Source organism: Tachypleus tridentatus, chromosome 13 (assembly GCF_004210375.1).
Source record: "Tachypleus tridentatus isolate NWPU-2018 chromosome 13, ASM421037v1, whole genome shotgun sequence".
NCBI classification, from domain to species: domain Eukaryota; kingdom Metazoa; phylum Arthropoda; class Merostomata; order Xiphosura; family Limulidae; genus Tachypleus; species Tachypleus tridentatus.
Genome location: NC_134837.1, coordinates 271,374,017 through 271,389,304, shown reverse-complemented (window position 1 = coordinate 271,389,304; position 15,288 = coordinate 271,374,017). Strand labels below are relative to the sequence as shown.

General features: G+C 33.1%; 1 protein-coding gene across 1 annotated transcript in view; it reads left to right on the top strand.

Annotated features, from left to right (window-relative positions):
• Window positions 1-15,288, top strand: part of LOC143238261 (uncharacterized) — a 76,724-nt gene that overhangs the window by 32,220 nt on the left and 29,216 nt on the right. The gene's annotated exons all lie outside the window — the stretch shown is intronic.

Below are 15,288 nucleotides of genomic sequence, written 5' to 3'. Positions count from 1 at the left end.
TTATTACTCATTTTATTTTCCATCTTTGGTATTCTTAGTTTCCTTCTACCTATATGAAGTTCACGCAGGCTTTAAATAATTTATTATGAAGTTCCTTAAGTTCCATTTCTACATCTAAAAAAATATTGTTAAAAACCTGTTATTTTTAATTAATCAAACTGTTTTAAACATGTCTAGTAAAAAAATTGTTGTAAAAATACCCCTTTTAATTGAAGTTTTCCATACATTTGATTTGACTTTTTCTTTCTAATTTTATCCAAGATGTAATAAACGGATGTTATCAATTGATATTGCCTGTATCAAGTTAAGTTTCATGGTTTTTCTCTGTTTTAATGTTGTTTAAAAAAACTGGTTATAAAGTGAATAAATACATTGCAGAATATGACATATTGGTTTTTGTGTTTTTGCATTTGTCCAGAACAAATGACCATGTTAAGTATTCAATTTAATGCAACAATGTTTTTATGATTGAATTTTGATTTACTAGCAGTGTGAAAGTACAATCCATAAAGTATAGACACAAAATAGAAGCCTGGGTTTAAAATACATTTATATGTAGGATTAACTTCTTATGATGTAGGTTTTTATATATTCTTTAGTCACCACAAATAATCTAAGAAACATTAGGTGTTTAAATAAAAGTAACCAAACCATTGCAATTAGTTATTCACCAGAACAACTGATATTTTATTTCTAAATTGTTAATTTTTCACCAAATTGTGTAATTTTAGTAAAGAATTACACAGTTTGGTAAAGAAAAAAAATTCAGCTAGTTCACTGAAAAATTAATAATTTAATATAACAGTATAGTTAAATGTTATTCAAACATATAAAATGTTTTAGGTTATTAGTGGTGGGTAATGACTATTCCTTCAAAACTTAGTTGTTTACATTTTACTATAATATAAGGCCTAATATTTATTTGCTTATTTCATCCAAGCAGCACTAATGAGCTGTGAATTTGACAAAAAATAGTCTGCTGCAGGTAGAATAGCAAATCAAAGAATAGATTAGGCCTCCATGCCACTTACTTATTGTTTGTTTTCTTCACTGAAATTGTACATTTTGGTGACGAAAAGTGCATGTACATGTTTGTTGAAGGTTATAACCATTGCTGCTAACTAGATTAAATTTGAGATATCTGTAGTACAAAAAAAGGTAAAAATACATGGAAGTATATAAATATTTAAAATAGTGGGGGCTGCTGGGTTTATGTTTTGCTGAGAAACTGTGTTAAATGTTTCATTGTCTGTAATCTGTATTTCACATAATTGATTCATATAATCTCCAGAAAGCCATATGGACAACAAAAATCTTTTAGTACATGAAATAAACATTTAAAAATGTTTTGTCCTTCATTAACAGTACTGTTATGAGCATATTTCATAAATCTGATGATTGCAAAAAACCTTTAACATGAATATTCTCTATCTGAAAGTGAACAAAAAAAAGCCTGGCCTAATGGCTTGTGTGCAGGACTATGGATACAAGAGTCTATGATTAGTACCCCCTGATGCCAGAAAATTGCACTTTGGGGTAGGTGTTGAATGAGAGTGATAATGAAGTCTTATTATTCATTTATAGTAGCTTATAAGTTGGTAGTAGATGCTATTTATTAGCTGCCTTTCCTTCAGTTTGTTGGCTCATAATTTAATAAAGCCTTTGTATAGTCTCGGATGAATATTTAAAACAAATTCCTGGAAGACTTGCTCGAAAGAGACATGAAATTATATATATTTATTTAAAAAGAATGCACAAAAATTAAATTTTGTTGAAATGTTTCAAAAACTAATACTCAAGTAATTTTACTAAGAAACAACTTTAACATAAACAACACTGGTTAGCATATTGTTTAAAGTATTTGTAAGTTATGTTAATATGTATCACATTTAACAATGAAAATATCTAAGTTGTAGGATCTTTGGGCTAAAGAAATATATATTTTATGTATTATGTTCATGTATTTTGCTGATCTTAACAGGTTTTAGTTCAATATAAAATAAACTTCACTGTGTGTAATACTAAAGGAATATCCCTATACTGACAAAAGTAACTTGACAAAATAAATTTGTTTAATTCTTGCAAAGATGTTTGTAGCAATACAGAGAACAAGGGTCTATTATGTAAGAAGTTATAATACTTGTAATGACCAAAGAAACATTTACTATGTTAGTTGTTTCAGCTATAATGGAACAACCATGTGCATATTTACAACAAGGTCACTTATACACTTTGCTTGGTTTAAGGTAATCTTTTTCTAATTTGTATCTGTGAATGTCAGCTTTAAACAATTTGTCTTCAGCACGTTTATCATTATGAAGTAGGTTATTAAATAGTGATAGTAATTAAAGGATGGTACTGGCTATTTTGTTATAAAGAATTTTTATGCATAAGTGTTGAGTTACATCATTTTTCATATTACGAGGTTTTTAAGCCTTGTGTTTTGTGATGCAAGTATACAAAATACAAAAATTAACCACTGAACAAATGTGCAATAAACTTACATACACCTACTTAGCAGTCAACAGATTTGAAACTTCTTATTCATTGAAAGCAAAACACTTGAGCAGTAATTTTATCACATATCTTACTGATTGGTTTGAAAGGCTTATACAGAAAATATGTTGTCAGTGTTTTTCTTTAGCCATGGCTAAAAAGTAATATGTTGTATGAAGTGTGTACTTCATATGATATATATCTGAAGTATGTAATTGTGACTACACAGATAAATGTCAAACAAAAAACTCCAATCAGAGATGTCATTTGTATCAAATTAAACATTACTGTTATTCTTAGTGCCACACATGATCATTTTCCTCCAGGTTACTGTAAAACTATCAGAAGTTTTCAACTACATTCCTCCACGTTCCACTGCCTTTGAATCAGCAAGATTGTACAAACTCTAAATGCTTAAGACAATGCAAGAAGTCAGAGCAATGATCATATGCTGTGACTGAAACATTCTTGCCTGATGTTATTTTTTAAGCATGAAATTGTTATACTTGTTAGATACTGGTACTGCAAAATTAGAGGTAAGATAAATGACAGTAGGGGTTATATAGCTAAGATTATAACGTTTCGGTAACCATTATAGTGAGTGTCGGTGGAAGTGTAGTTGTTAAGAGCTAAAAGGATGTCATGATTTACAAGTGTGATACAAATAACATTATCATTATTTGTTCTGTAGTTTAAATCCTGACGTTTGAATTTAAGATCACTAAGAATAAATGTATGTGAGCTTAAGTTGAAAAGTGATCAGATGAAAGCAGCAATAGGTGTAGTGTAAGGTAAAATATATGGTGGTAAAAGAATAATGACTGAATTTTGAACATGTAAGTTTAATAAAGCAAATTCACTGGAAAAAGAACTTGTATAGTAGATTGTAGTTAGGAAGAAGCAATTGGAAGAGGGATCTAGTAAGATTTATTTACTAATGACATAATTATTGATGACATTTTGATGGCTCTTAAAATGTTTCAAATACATTTATGATGTTAATTTATAAAATCTGTATTTATAATATTCTTATTGAAGTCCAAATAAGTAATAAAATTGTCAATATTATACATTTTACTTGAAACAAATTGCACTTACCACAAAATGGAAAGAAAAGGCTGCATGCATCCTGTTGCAATACACTAAAGGCATGAGATTGACCATGCTGAAACAAGTCTGCTAAGTGACCAACATTAAAAAACAAACAAACAAGGAGGTGCTTTTGAATAAAAGAAACCAAAGTCTGCCAGTTCAAACAGTCAGACTAAATACTTGGTGACATTTGCCCTTCCGATGCATCCAGGGGTAGAAATATTCTAAATTTTCAGCAGGACACATGTCTTGCTGGACAGTGAAATTTGCCAGACATTTGAAATTTTAGCAGGACACCTCAAAATTGTCACCGGACATTACCGAAAACAAGAAATCAAGTAGAGACAATTATATAAAACAATCATTTTATTTATGGCACTGAAACATTATTTCAAAGCAAGTGGCAACAAGCCTTGTATCCATTAAAAATGACACATCAATCAAACTCATAGATTTAGTCATCCAGCACTAAGACATCAGCTGATGTAGACTCAGTATCTCTATTGTCTCTACGCGTGCGAGTTCCATGTGGACTCTCAAATCGTCTGTTTTTTGTTTTTTTTTACTGTCCTTCCACCAGGATTCTACAGACTTGCACAGTAATTCTGTGCTTGCAAGATCACAGGTCTTATTCTTAGCTAATTTTATTGTCATCAAGTCATTAAGAGAATAATTTATTAGTTTGGACAGTCAGTCATCTTTAGTAACTGCCATCTGGGAAAATCCATGTTCTGGTTCAGCAGATGACACGGAAATCACCTGCATGAGGCATACCAAGGCCAACACTGTTGATCCAGGGAAAGGTTTACCGTCCTCAACAGTAATTTGACTTAACATGTAGGCCACAATCCACTTGCACAACTAGCCAGGGACTCATCTGATTTGGCAAACCTTGTGGCTTTGAGCAGTATCTCGTGTAAGTCAGCTTAGCAAATATCAGCTGCAATGTTGAAACCCTTAGCTTCTAGCAGAGCACCAAAGTGGTCCAATAGTGTTTGGAGTTCATTATGGCCATAAGATGACAATGCTTCCTTGCTTTTAGGCCAGTTGCCTAAAGAAAACAAGACTTTCTGCGCTAGCCGTCTTTAATGTAGTAGTGTAAAACTAGAGGGAAAACAGCTAGTCATCGCCACCCACCGCCAACTTTGGGTTACTCTTTTAACAACGACTATTGGGATTGACTGTTACATTATAACGCCCACACGTTTAAAAGGTGGAGCATATTTAGTGTGACGAGGATTCGAACCCGCAACCCTCGGATTACGAGTCGAGTGCCTTAACCGCCTGGCCATGCCGAGCCCATTCTTTTTGGAACTACAAAAACTAATCAAGCATTACTCGCATACAGATGAAATAAGTGGAATGAAAATTATGTCGTTTGTTTTTTTAATTTCGTGCAAAGCTACTCAAGGGCTACCTGCGCTAGCCGTCGCTAATTTAAGACAAGGATAAAGAACAAAAAATCCATAGTTTCGCTGTGGACGACCTCCGTATCTGCATATTATGTGTACTCGCATATATCCATCCCTTAGAACAAAATCCCTACTACCTGTGGACTGCAGTCGATGCAGGCAATCTAGAGTCTAGAAATTGACTATAGTTCTTACTCTAGGAGGTCGTCAGAGGTATAACAATGGTCTATAGTTATTCCTCCTACCACCTGATTGTTGAAAAATATGGCCCAGAATTGGTGGGAAAAAATGGGGGTCTGAGAGTATCCCCACTAGAGATTAATATTTCACCTCCAATGTCATACCGAATATTTTCATGCAGAACTGGGGTTGCACTGATATATCTTGAGAATAATATTCAAAAGACTGTGTTCCGGAAAATATTTCAGTCTGCATTATCAAAATATTTTTGAACAACAAATAAAATAATGGGTCACCACAACTTTACATTCATCATGTAAGATATATTATTCATGTTTTTTTACAGGTAATTTCGTCTTGATCTCTTACACTTCAGTTGAGCTTGACTAAAATACTACTAGTCAAACTTTTAAAAATGTGGTGTTATAGATGTGTTGCGTGAACCCAAGTTATTCTTATCTCTGCTGACAAAATTCACTACATGTGAGACATTTCAATCTATAAACTGAAACATCTCATTCTTCCATTACTGAAACTAGCAGTATCACAGACAACTATTCTAAGATCATATTTCATAGTCTTAAGATCCTGAACAAACTCTGGTAGTCCAAAAAAATGGTTGGCCTCAAGTCACATTCTCAGTATGTTGAAGAACAAATATGAATGACGTTTTATAGTTTCATATACATGTGTCACACCTTACACACACAAATGTATATACTCTCGTACACATAAGCATTCAACTTACTCATATAGTATTCTCATACATTAGTAGCATCTGACAGATTGCTTCGGCCATATGCACCTTTACCAAAATGAACACCTTAAGTTAATTCAATACACTTTTAGCAAATAGTTATATTTTGGCAAAACGCTGTCAACTGCGAGGGTGAGAATCAATAGATTTTCCCAACTTTTCAAATGTCCTATTATAATTTAGCTGAACTACTTTTCAACTAACATTTCGAGGTGTTCTACATTGCACATCAACACACTTTCTAATTACGATTGCCAACAGCTAATGTTCAGTTGCTGTTTGCACAAGCCACTAATTACAGACCAATGGGATATAGTAAGGCTTTACATATGTTCATCCACTTTTAGCTGGCACCGTAGCATAGTGCAGTGGTAACTTCAATGAAATGAAACCTATTCCACTTAACCTATCACCTACTTTAAAGCTGTGATTGCAAAGAACACAGCACCTTTGATTTGTATGTAAGAGTGACATACAGTACAGCTTTCACCTTCTGGAGGATCCAGGAGTTTATTCAGACGAACTGCTGTTACTCGGATAACAGTGACGATCTTTATGCAGAAAATCGCCAGGTTATTGGAATAAAAATGGGGGCAACACAATTTTCATTTATTAGTGTCTCAACCAAACAGCTGTTCTAGCTATTATGTGATAACGGAGAAGGTGTTATTTTACCACTTATAAGCTCGCAATACGTAGGTTTCTAAGCCCTTTCAGTCATCAATAGAACAACCAATGACTATCTTAGCTGTTACAAGAATGGCAACTACAGACATTTGTTTATACATTTTTTCCATTCAGGGGCTCAGAAAGTAAGGTTCACGACACCCTCTTCAACTACATGACTGTCCCAACTGGTGTGCAGTCTCGATCTCAAACTCATCATGTTTTATCATAGAGTTAGAGGATCATTTATACCATATGATTACAGAATACATGAACACTATATACTACGATTCAGAAAGTCAGCATGTCTAAGTACCAGAGGGAGCCCACTAAGATACTCTCCCTGATCATCTTTGTTTATATCCATTCAAGAGAAACCATGCAGACATTTGAAAGAACCCACCACTACACTGAGAAGGGTGATGATTTTTACTTGTATAATAACACGGATACTCTATATCCAAAAGCAAGGATGTGCAACTCCCTTTCAGTCATCAGAACTCTCAGATAATCAGCTGTTCTCACTGGCTCGTTATCTCAAACAAACAATCAGGATGTTTGAGTTGACACTCAGCCAACAATTGCAGAAGTAAATATGTCCCTTTTCATTGACTCCTTAGTTGAATCAAACTCAGAGTCCTACAAACAATGACCCATGATGTGTTTGCATGGCTTAGATGTGTCTTTTTGTTTAATGCCTCTTGATTCATCTCATACTAAACAATTTAACTTTATGGCAAGTTATGTTCTCAGGATTTAGGAGCTATGCCTTCAGATAAACATTGACTAGAGATCTCAGAGTGGCTAAATAGTGAGATACCAATAGGTTCCCATCAATAGGTTCTTCAAAATCCCTCCTCAATTCCCTTGATTGTGCAGCAGCTTGTGAATTCTCCTCCACTTCATAAGGGGGTAACACATACTGTATTGCCACACAATGACACAAATTGCTCAAGCAGGCTTTGTCTGCTGGTGACACCTTCTTTCTTGTCTGTAAGATAGCCTGTAAAATCTCTTTTTGGAGAGGTTTTCTAACTAATCAGTCGGCAGAATCTTTGGCAGAGGCTTTTTGGCTCGTCTTCTAACAATACGGAATTGAAGGTGCTTTCACCAACCAACAGCCTCTTACCTCTGACGGCAGATTTGGCAGTCAGCAACCTCTCTTTTTGGAGAGGGTATATACCTCTTGCACGGTAGTGAATCGTTTCCCCAAGGTTTTGCTATTTCACTAACTGGTGAGGCGATTCATGTTGGTTACTTTTGTCTACCCACTACCACAATGAATAAATAATCTAATTAAACTAAAAATCAAAATTAGAAAAACTATTACATTATTATCTACTCTGAAATCTATCACGGAATGTTATGCAGTCTTATAGAACACAAAGTTGAAGGAATATACGCTTCTGTTATCATTAAATGGACTGGGATTCAATTTTGTTTTGCGGAATAATACAAATAAACAAATCGTTAACAATATAAATTTTATAGCAAAAGAGATAACTTCTGAATACAAGGCCTGTATTTAAATTTGTAAAGTAAATATTATAGACCCAGTAAAGTAACAATAACAGAAGAGTAAAGATCTATTCAAAGTAGTAAATTCTATAACAATAGAATAATTTCTCACTATAATTAAAAAAAGAATATTACCGTTTTCGTGAAATAACTTATGCAGAAACACACACTGCTTCAGATTTTATGGAACTGTTTGACAGATTGTATTGAAAAAGGGAACAACAAAGATTATTGGACAAAGCTACTCATTTTATCTTAAATTTTACAAGGCCTGGCATGGCCAAGCGCGTAAGACGTGCGTCTCGTAATTTGCGGGTCGCGGGTTCGCGCCCGCGTCGCGCTAAACATCCTCGCCCTCCCAGCCGTGGGGGTGTATAATGTGACGGTCAATCCCACTATTCGTTGGTAAAAGAGTAGCCCAAGAGTTGGCGGTGGGTGGTGATGACTAGCTGCCTTCCTTCTAGTCTTACACTGCTAAATTAGGGATGGCTAGCACAGATAACCCTCGAGTAGCTTTGTGCGAAATTCCAAAACAAACAAACAAAAGTTTTACAATTTTTTTTTTCTATTATATTTTGATGACTCGTCTAGAGGCTGCACAATCAAGTATAACATTACAGTTAATGTAATAACATAAAAAATATATAGTTTAACCATAAAAACAGAACAAGTTTAATACTTATCTAACAGGCTTTTGAGATTGAAAAAAATAAATTTTAGATTTATGGAGTGAAGAAGTATTTTTAATCATAACATGAAAAATCACTGTTTACCCGAACTAGTAACGAAACAGACTCATCATATTCACAAAAAATCTTTAGTAAAAATACTACATTTAAAAAATCTGATTTCTTGTATACAAAGGACTTGTAATGTTTCCTAAAATTCTATCAAACTTGTGATTATATACTTATTGTATTAAAAATTATAGTGTAAATATTTACGTTTGCAAAAGTATATACAAACTCGGTATTTTATATCTAACAAGAGAGGAAAATATTTTTTATCACTGTAACTTCGTAAAGGTATTAAATCAGTTTTTTCGATATAATTTATATTTATTGGTCTATGTTTTAAGAAAAATAACTAACATTTTAGCATTTATATGTACTGTACGGTAAAAGTCGGTAATTTAATTATCAGTGTAATTTGCAAAATATTGGCATCACAATTAGATTTGTATTTTGTTGGCTATGCAGTTAGACATACTGAGCTTTTGTTTTTGTAATTATCTAAACCAATAAAAAATAAAACAAAATGATGAATCATTAGAAACTTTACAACTTCTATTTAGAAAGATACCGTAAAAGGAAGCGATGAAAAGTGGTAAAACTCGTGTATATAAATGTATCCAAATATTTACTCAAAATGCACATTCAAAAACTGAAACAAATGTAAAATTAGAGAAAATTGTTCACTTCCTTCAACAAATTATATACAAAACTGTTCAAAAATGTGATCAACTTTCCAAAATACATACATAATATTGTACACAGAAGTTATAAATGAATGCAAATCTACATACACATATTTCACATACCTATATAAATATATTTTCATTTTACAAAATGCACACTTAAGAGGGTACCGTACGCACAAATGCATAAAAAATTGCAAAAATATGTAAGTTATATAAACTGATATATAGAATTGTATACAAGTCTTCAAGAATGTGAAGAACTTTCAGAAAACATACATGAAGCTCTGCACACACAAAAAATATAAAATGAAAAAGCGCGTGTGTGTTTTTATAGCAAAGCCACATTGGGCTATCTGCTAAGCCCACCGAGGAGAATCGAACTCCTGATTTTAGTGTTGTAAATCCGTAGATTTACCGCCGCATTAGCAGTGGGCGGAAAAAGGCGTCATACACACAAGTGTATGAATAACAAAACAAATTTTACAAAAACATCAGGCAAAAACCTTGTAAAAATTAATCATAATACAATAAAGATACGAAGACGCTACTGTCTGAGGTATTTGTTATTTTTTAAAGAAAAACTATTTGTTAGAGGAAAGGAGCAAACATTTTTACCTAGTACATAAACATTACTTTAGTGAAACATTCATAAAATGATTTATTTTTTTAATTTATTTTGAAATAAATCAGCTATGGTACTTTTAGCAGTATCGGTTATGTACTAAGTAAAAGCTTAACTTCTTTAAAGTGAAAGTATCACAGACTATATTGTAATAAGAGAGTTGAAATAAATTATTTTTCTCGTCGTAGTGTGTTCTAAAGTAACTGAATCGAAAAGTGACAGTTATTTAAAGCTCTGGATACAATTTTAATAGCCAACAGTGTAAAACATTTGTACATACCTTTAACTTGTTCTGATATATTATTTTAAAACAAGTGAGCTGTGTACTGTTTGTTTATTGTTGAAATTTATTACCAACAAATCACAGACTCTTACTGTAAAGAATTCAGCCTCTAGTTTTAATAATATCTTCATTATACAAATAGCTATACTTCTAGAAGGATTTACTCCAATAAACAGCATCTTGCATTAGGCAATACCCAGAAATTATGAACCACTGAATCAGAAAATTGTACAAATATTATACATAAGATCCTAATGTGCATTAGATACACGAACTTGTTTACAAGTGAATGCAATAAGTTAAGCTACGACAGATAATTTTTACCCAATAAACGAATTATCAGTGAAACTTGTTTACAAATAAATATGTTTGTTTATCTTTAAAGATAAGCTATATGTTGCAGTAAAAAACACTGAAAAATACTTATGGCATACTATTTACACAAACAATAATAGAACGTAAACAACAGGATATAATACAAAAAATCTTGATGGAAATATTAATTTTTATTTTTATAAGATTGATCCCTTGCTTAGTTTTACTAAAAAGTAGTTATATGCTTACTGCTTGACACTTGCTTTTTCTATTATTATCCAAATCATTTAAATGACTAACACATATACTGACAATCACATGAACATAACTCCATCAGGGGCAATAAAAGCCTTGATGTAAAAACATTAATCGTTTATCAACCTTACGTTTTATTATATTTGTCGTTGAAATTCATTCTGTAGTTAGCCAGCTGTAAGCTTACAGACTTTTAAAATTCCTGGTTAGCACAGATCGCACATAGCCTATTGCGTAGCAAATAGTTTTGCACTAAAACAAACAAACAATAGTCGAAATTTGCATATTGTGTTTTGAGATTATATCCACTGAAGAACTGACAGTCATAATAACATCGAAGTTTTTTGGTAGTAAGTAACTCAGTAAAATGTCGTTGCAAGCGTATAAAATAGTTAGTTAAAAACTGGAGACACTCAATAACGTAATACATGAATTTTGTAAAATACGAAGTATTATAGACCAAAGGCTGACAAATAGATTTTTTACTGAAATTTACTCCCACATCTTTCTTCATAAAAATTATAAATAACTTAAGTTGAAAAAATAACCTTTTATTTTTCGGTTTAAAGGTCCAAAACTGGCGAAGCACTAGAAACCATAGACCTAAAATTTGTTATAAAAATCCCTCTAAGTGCACGTCTCTTTTTTTCTTACATTCCTTTTCATTTGTCAAGTTCATATCCAAACTCAAAAGCCTGTTAAGATAGCGTTTCAGATCTATCTTTTTATCATGCTTGATTTTTTTACATATACATGCCTCTGATTTTGAATCCAAAATAAACGAATTAAAAGGAAATGGAAGAAAAAACCTGTAGTTTACGTAAGTTTTATCGCAAACTTGCAACTAAGTTAAGAAATAACGCGTTACAAGATCCAACATTGTTGAAGATTAGAATAAGGCAGAATGTGAAATATGACCCTTGGGTAATTGCTGAATTTAAAGTATTAAAAATGAAATGAAGTATTTAATGAAAGCTAAGTCTCAAGAAAAGGAAATCTAGCGCTCATTTTGAGAACAATTAATAAATTGAAGGAGAAGAATAAAAACACTAAAGTTTGTTAGTAATGAAACAAGCAAGTTTATCTGGTATTGGTATTTTGTATTTATGAAAACGCTACTAAGGCTGGCTGCCTGCCATCGCTCCTAATTTTGGATTACGACCAAAGAGAAAGGCAGCCAATCAATATTAGCCTAGCTCCCACTACCCCACTATGATTAGATTGTCACGACACCAGGAAAATTCCGGATCGACCAACTTTGAAGGAAAAAAAAACAAAACAATAATTTTAAAATGCTGTTTAATCAGGCACCCAGGCCCAGTTTCCTGTAACACAGATGAGTGATGAACGGTTACTTAATTTTTAAAATCCTTTTTGTGTGAATTCGACTTAGTCAATGTAATTTCGTGGTCATATGGATTTATACTATTTTGAGAGGAGTAATAAATGTAATAAAAGTTGGACTGTAATTGAAAATCTGCACAAATTATTTTTAATTTGTGACCTATGTGAATAGTACTGCATTTTGTTTGCGACGTTATTTTTGATAAAAATAATTCAAAACCAAGCCCACGTAAACTGCAAAGAACGAGTTTATTTATTTCTTTAACATTTCCGCATTGTTGTACATTATTGTAAGTTGCTATAGGCCTACGTTGCAAAACATTAACTAGCATAAAACATGCCAACTTGATTACACAAAGGAACTAGATTTTTGTTTTTGTTTTTGAATTTCGCGCAAAGCTACACGGAGGCTATCTGCGCTAGCTGTCCCTAATTTAGTGTAAGACTAAAGGAAAGGCAGCTCATTAATAAAGATCAAACAAAGAAACTCACTGACCGGTTCACTCTCCAAGCTTACATACTATCTTGTCAAAAAATCTCTTCAGCTCTCTTTCCAGGAAACTTTGTATTTATAATCTACACTTATTTTAGAAATACTTGAAATCGTAATTCTAAGACTTGCTGAGTCTTAACGTCATGAGCCCACTAATTTATATCTAAATTAAACAAATTACAACATTATGAATATAGCTTATAACACCGTCTCTTTTCTGGACACCACAGCGCACTACAACAGGAAACACTGGTCACAACAGACCAAGTTCTCTGTGGGGAGGCACAATGTTAAGTGTAAGCCACTAGTGGACCTCCAGAAATTGTTGTTCCCACTATTGCTCATAAAAATGGGCCTTATGAAACAATTTGTCACAGCTCCTAACAAGGAATCTGCAGCCTTCAAGTACCTTCGAGACCTTTTCCTTAAGCTGTCTGAGACAAAGGTCAAAGCTGGTGTCTTCGTTGAACCACAAATAAAGAAGGCCCTAGAGTGCACAAAATTTCCCAAGAAGCTCAGTAGGAAGGGCAAAATAGCTTGGGAAAGCTTTGTTGCAGTGCTTCAGGGCTTCTTGGGCAATCACAAGGCCGAAAATTATGTGGAACTGGTTAAGGCTTTGGCGAAGAACTACAGCAAAATGAGCTGCGGGTTGTCCCTGAAAGTCCATATCCTTGACACTCATCTTGATAAGTTCAAGTAGAACATGAGAGCATACTCAAAGGAGTAAGGCAAGCGCTTCCACCAAGATATACTGGAATTTGAACTTCGTTACCAAGGAGCGTATGACGAAAACATGATGGGAGACTACAGTTGGAGGCTGATACATGAAAGCGATTTACATTACAGACGCAAATCTCGAAAAACTTCTCACTTCTAAACATTTTTGTATAACTTTAGTATGAATACATGTAAATCTTGATTCATATGTTGTTTTATCCAGACCTTATGTAAATGAAAATGTGCAAATTTGCCCATTTTTACACAGAAAATATTATTTCTAAATTTCAGTATCCAGATCACAAAAACAAAGTTTTAAAGGAATAATGGCATTTTCTGTACTTTTACAACATAAGCAATTAAGAAATAATACAAACTATCTGGGAACAAAGTTTGTGGTACATAGTGTTATGCATTCTGTGACCACTGAAGAGATCAAAATCCAAATTTGAGCATTACAAGTCTAAATATTTACTAATGAACAATCAGGAAGCTATTACATATTTATTATAAAAATCAATACAAGTTAGTCATATACATCATCACTTTAATGTAACTGTCAAACTTACATAATTTAAATATAAATTGCATTATATTTGTCAATAAATCCAAAATTTCTTAGTTAGTCATAAACATACTGAAACAGATAGAATAACAACTAATTTAAGTCAAGTAATGCATAATCATGATTAGAAAATCATAAATTTAATAATTTTATAAAGTTAAGGTATGAAATAGTTAATAATTATTAATATTACTAACAGTGAATAAATTCAGGACTATATTAAATATGCCGGTGAAACAAAAATGTGTTACGCTCTGGCGTTTGATAGAGTATTAGAAACATTAAGCTGTGAAATCTATGTGATTTCAGAAAGAGACAACAGGTGAGGAATCAGGTAGCTTAGGGGTTTACAAATGTTTTTGCAACCCCTTCCCCCACATTAACTATTTTAGTCTATAACTTGTTTTAAAATATCCGTTATCACAATATTTTTATGATCTCGCGAGTTCTCTAAATAACTTTACGACTACCTTTTTGTGTTCGAAAAACGTTTGAATTTGCTAATTAGGCTCTTCACTTAAGCATTTTGAGATTTACTATAAATTTAAACGAATTTGTATAAAATAAAAAGAATAAAATATAAATTCATGATTAATAAAAGTTTATCTTAGGACACAAAAAGTTGCTTCTCTTATATGTAATTGTAAAATTGTCTATAAAAATTGCTAAACACAAAATGTAAAACCGCAAATTTGCACTATCTTAACATGTTCATGCAAGTTTGGTGAAGATCTATTAACAGCAGACGAAGTAATGGTAAAAACGCGAAATCACTGATAAAAACCACAAAACGCAAGAATAAAAGTTTGTATTTATGTTTTCAACAACCTATTCAACAACTATGACAAATTTGGGGAAGATCCATCTGGGCCTGGCATGGCCAAGCGCGTAAGGCGTGCGACTCGTAATCCGAGGGTCGCGGGTTTGCGCCAAGCATGCTCGCCCTCCCAGCCGTGGGGGCGTTATAATGTGACGGTCAATCCCACTATTCGTTGGTAAAAAAGTAGCCCCAGAGTTGACGGTGGGTGGTGATGACTAGCTGCCTTCCTTCTAGTCTTACGCTGCAAAATTAGGGACGGCTAGCACAGATAGCCCTCGAGTAGCTTTGTGCGAAATTCCAAAAACCAACCAAACCGAAGATCCATCTACAGGA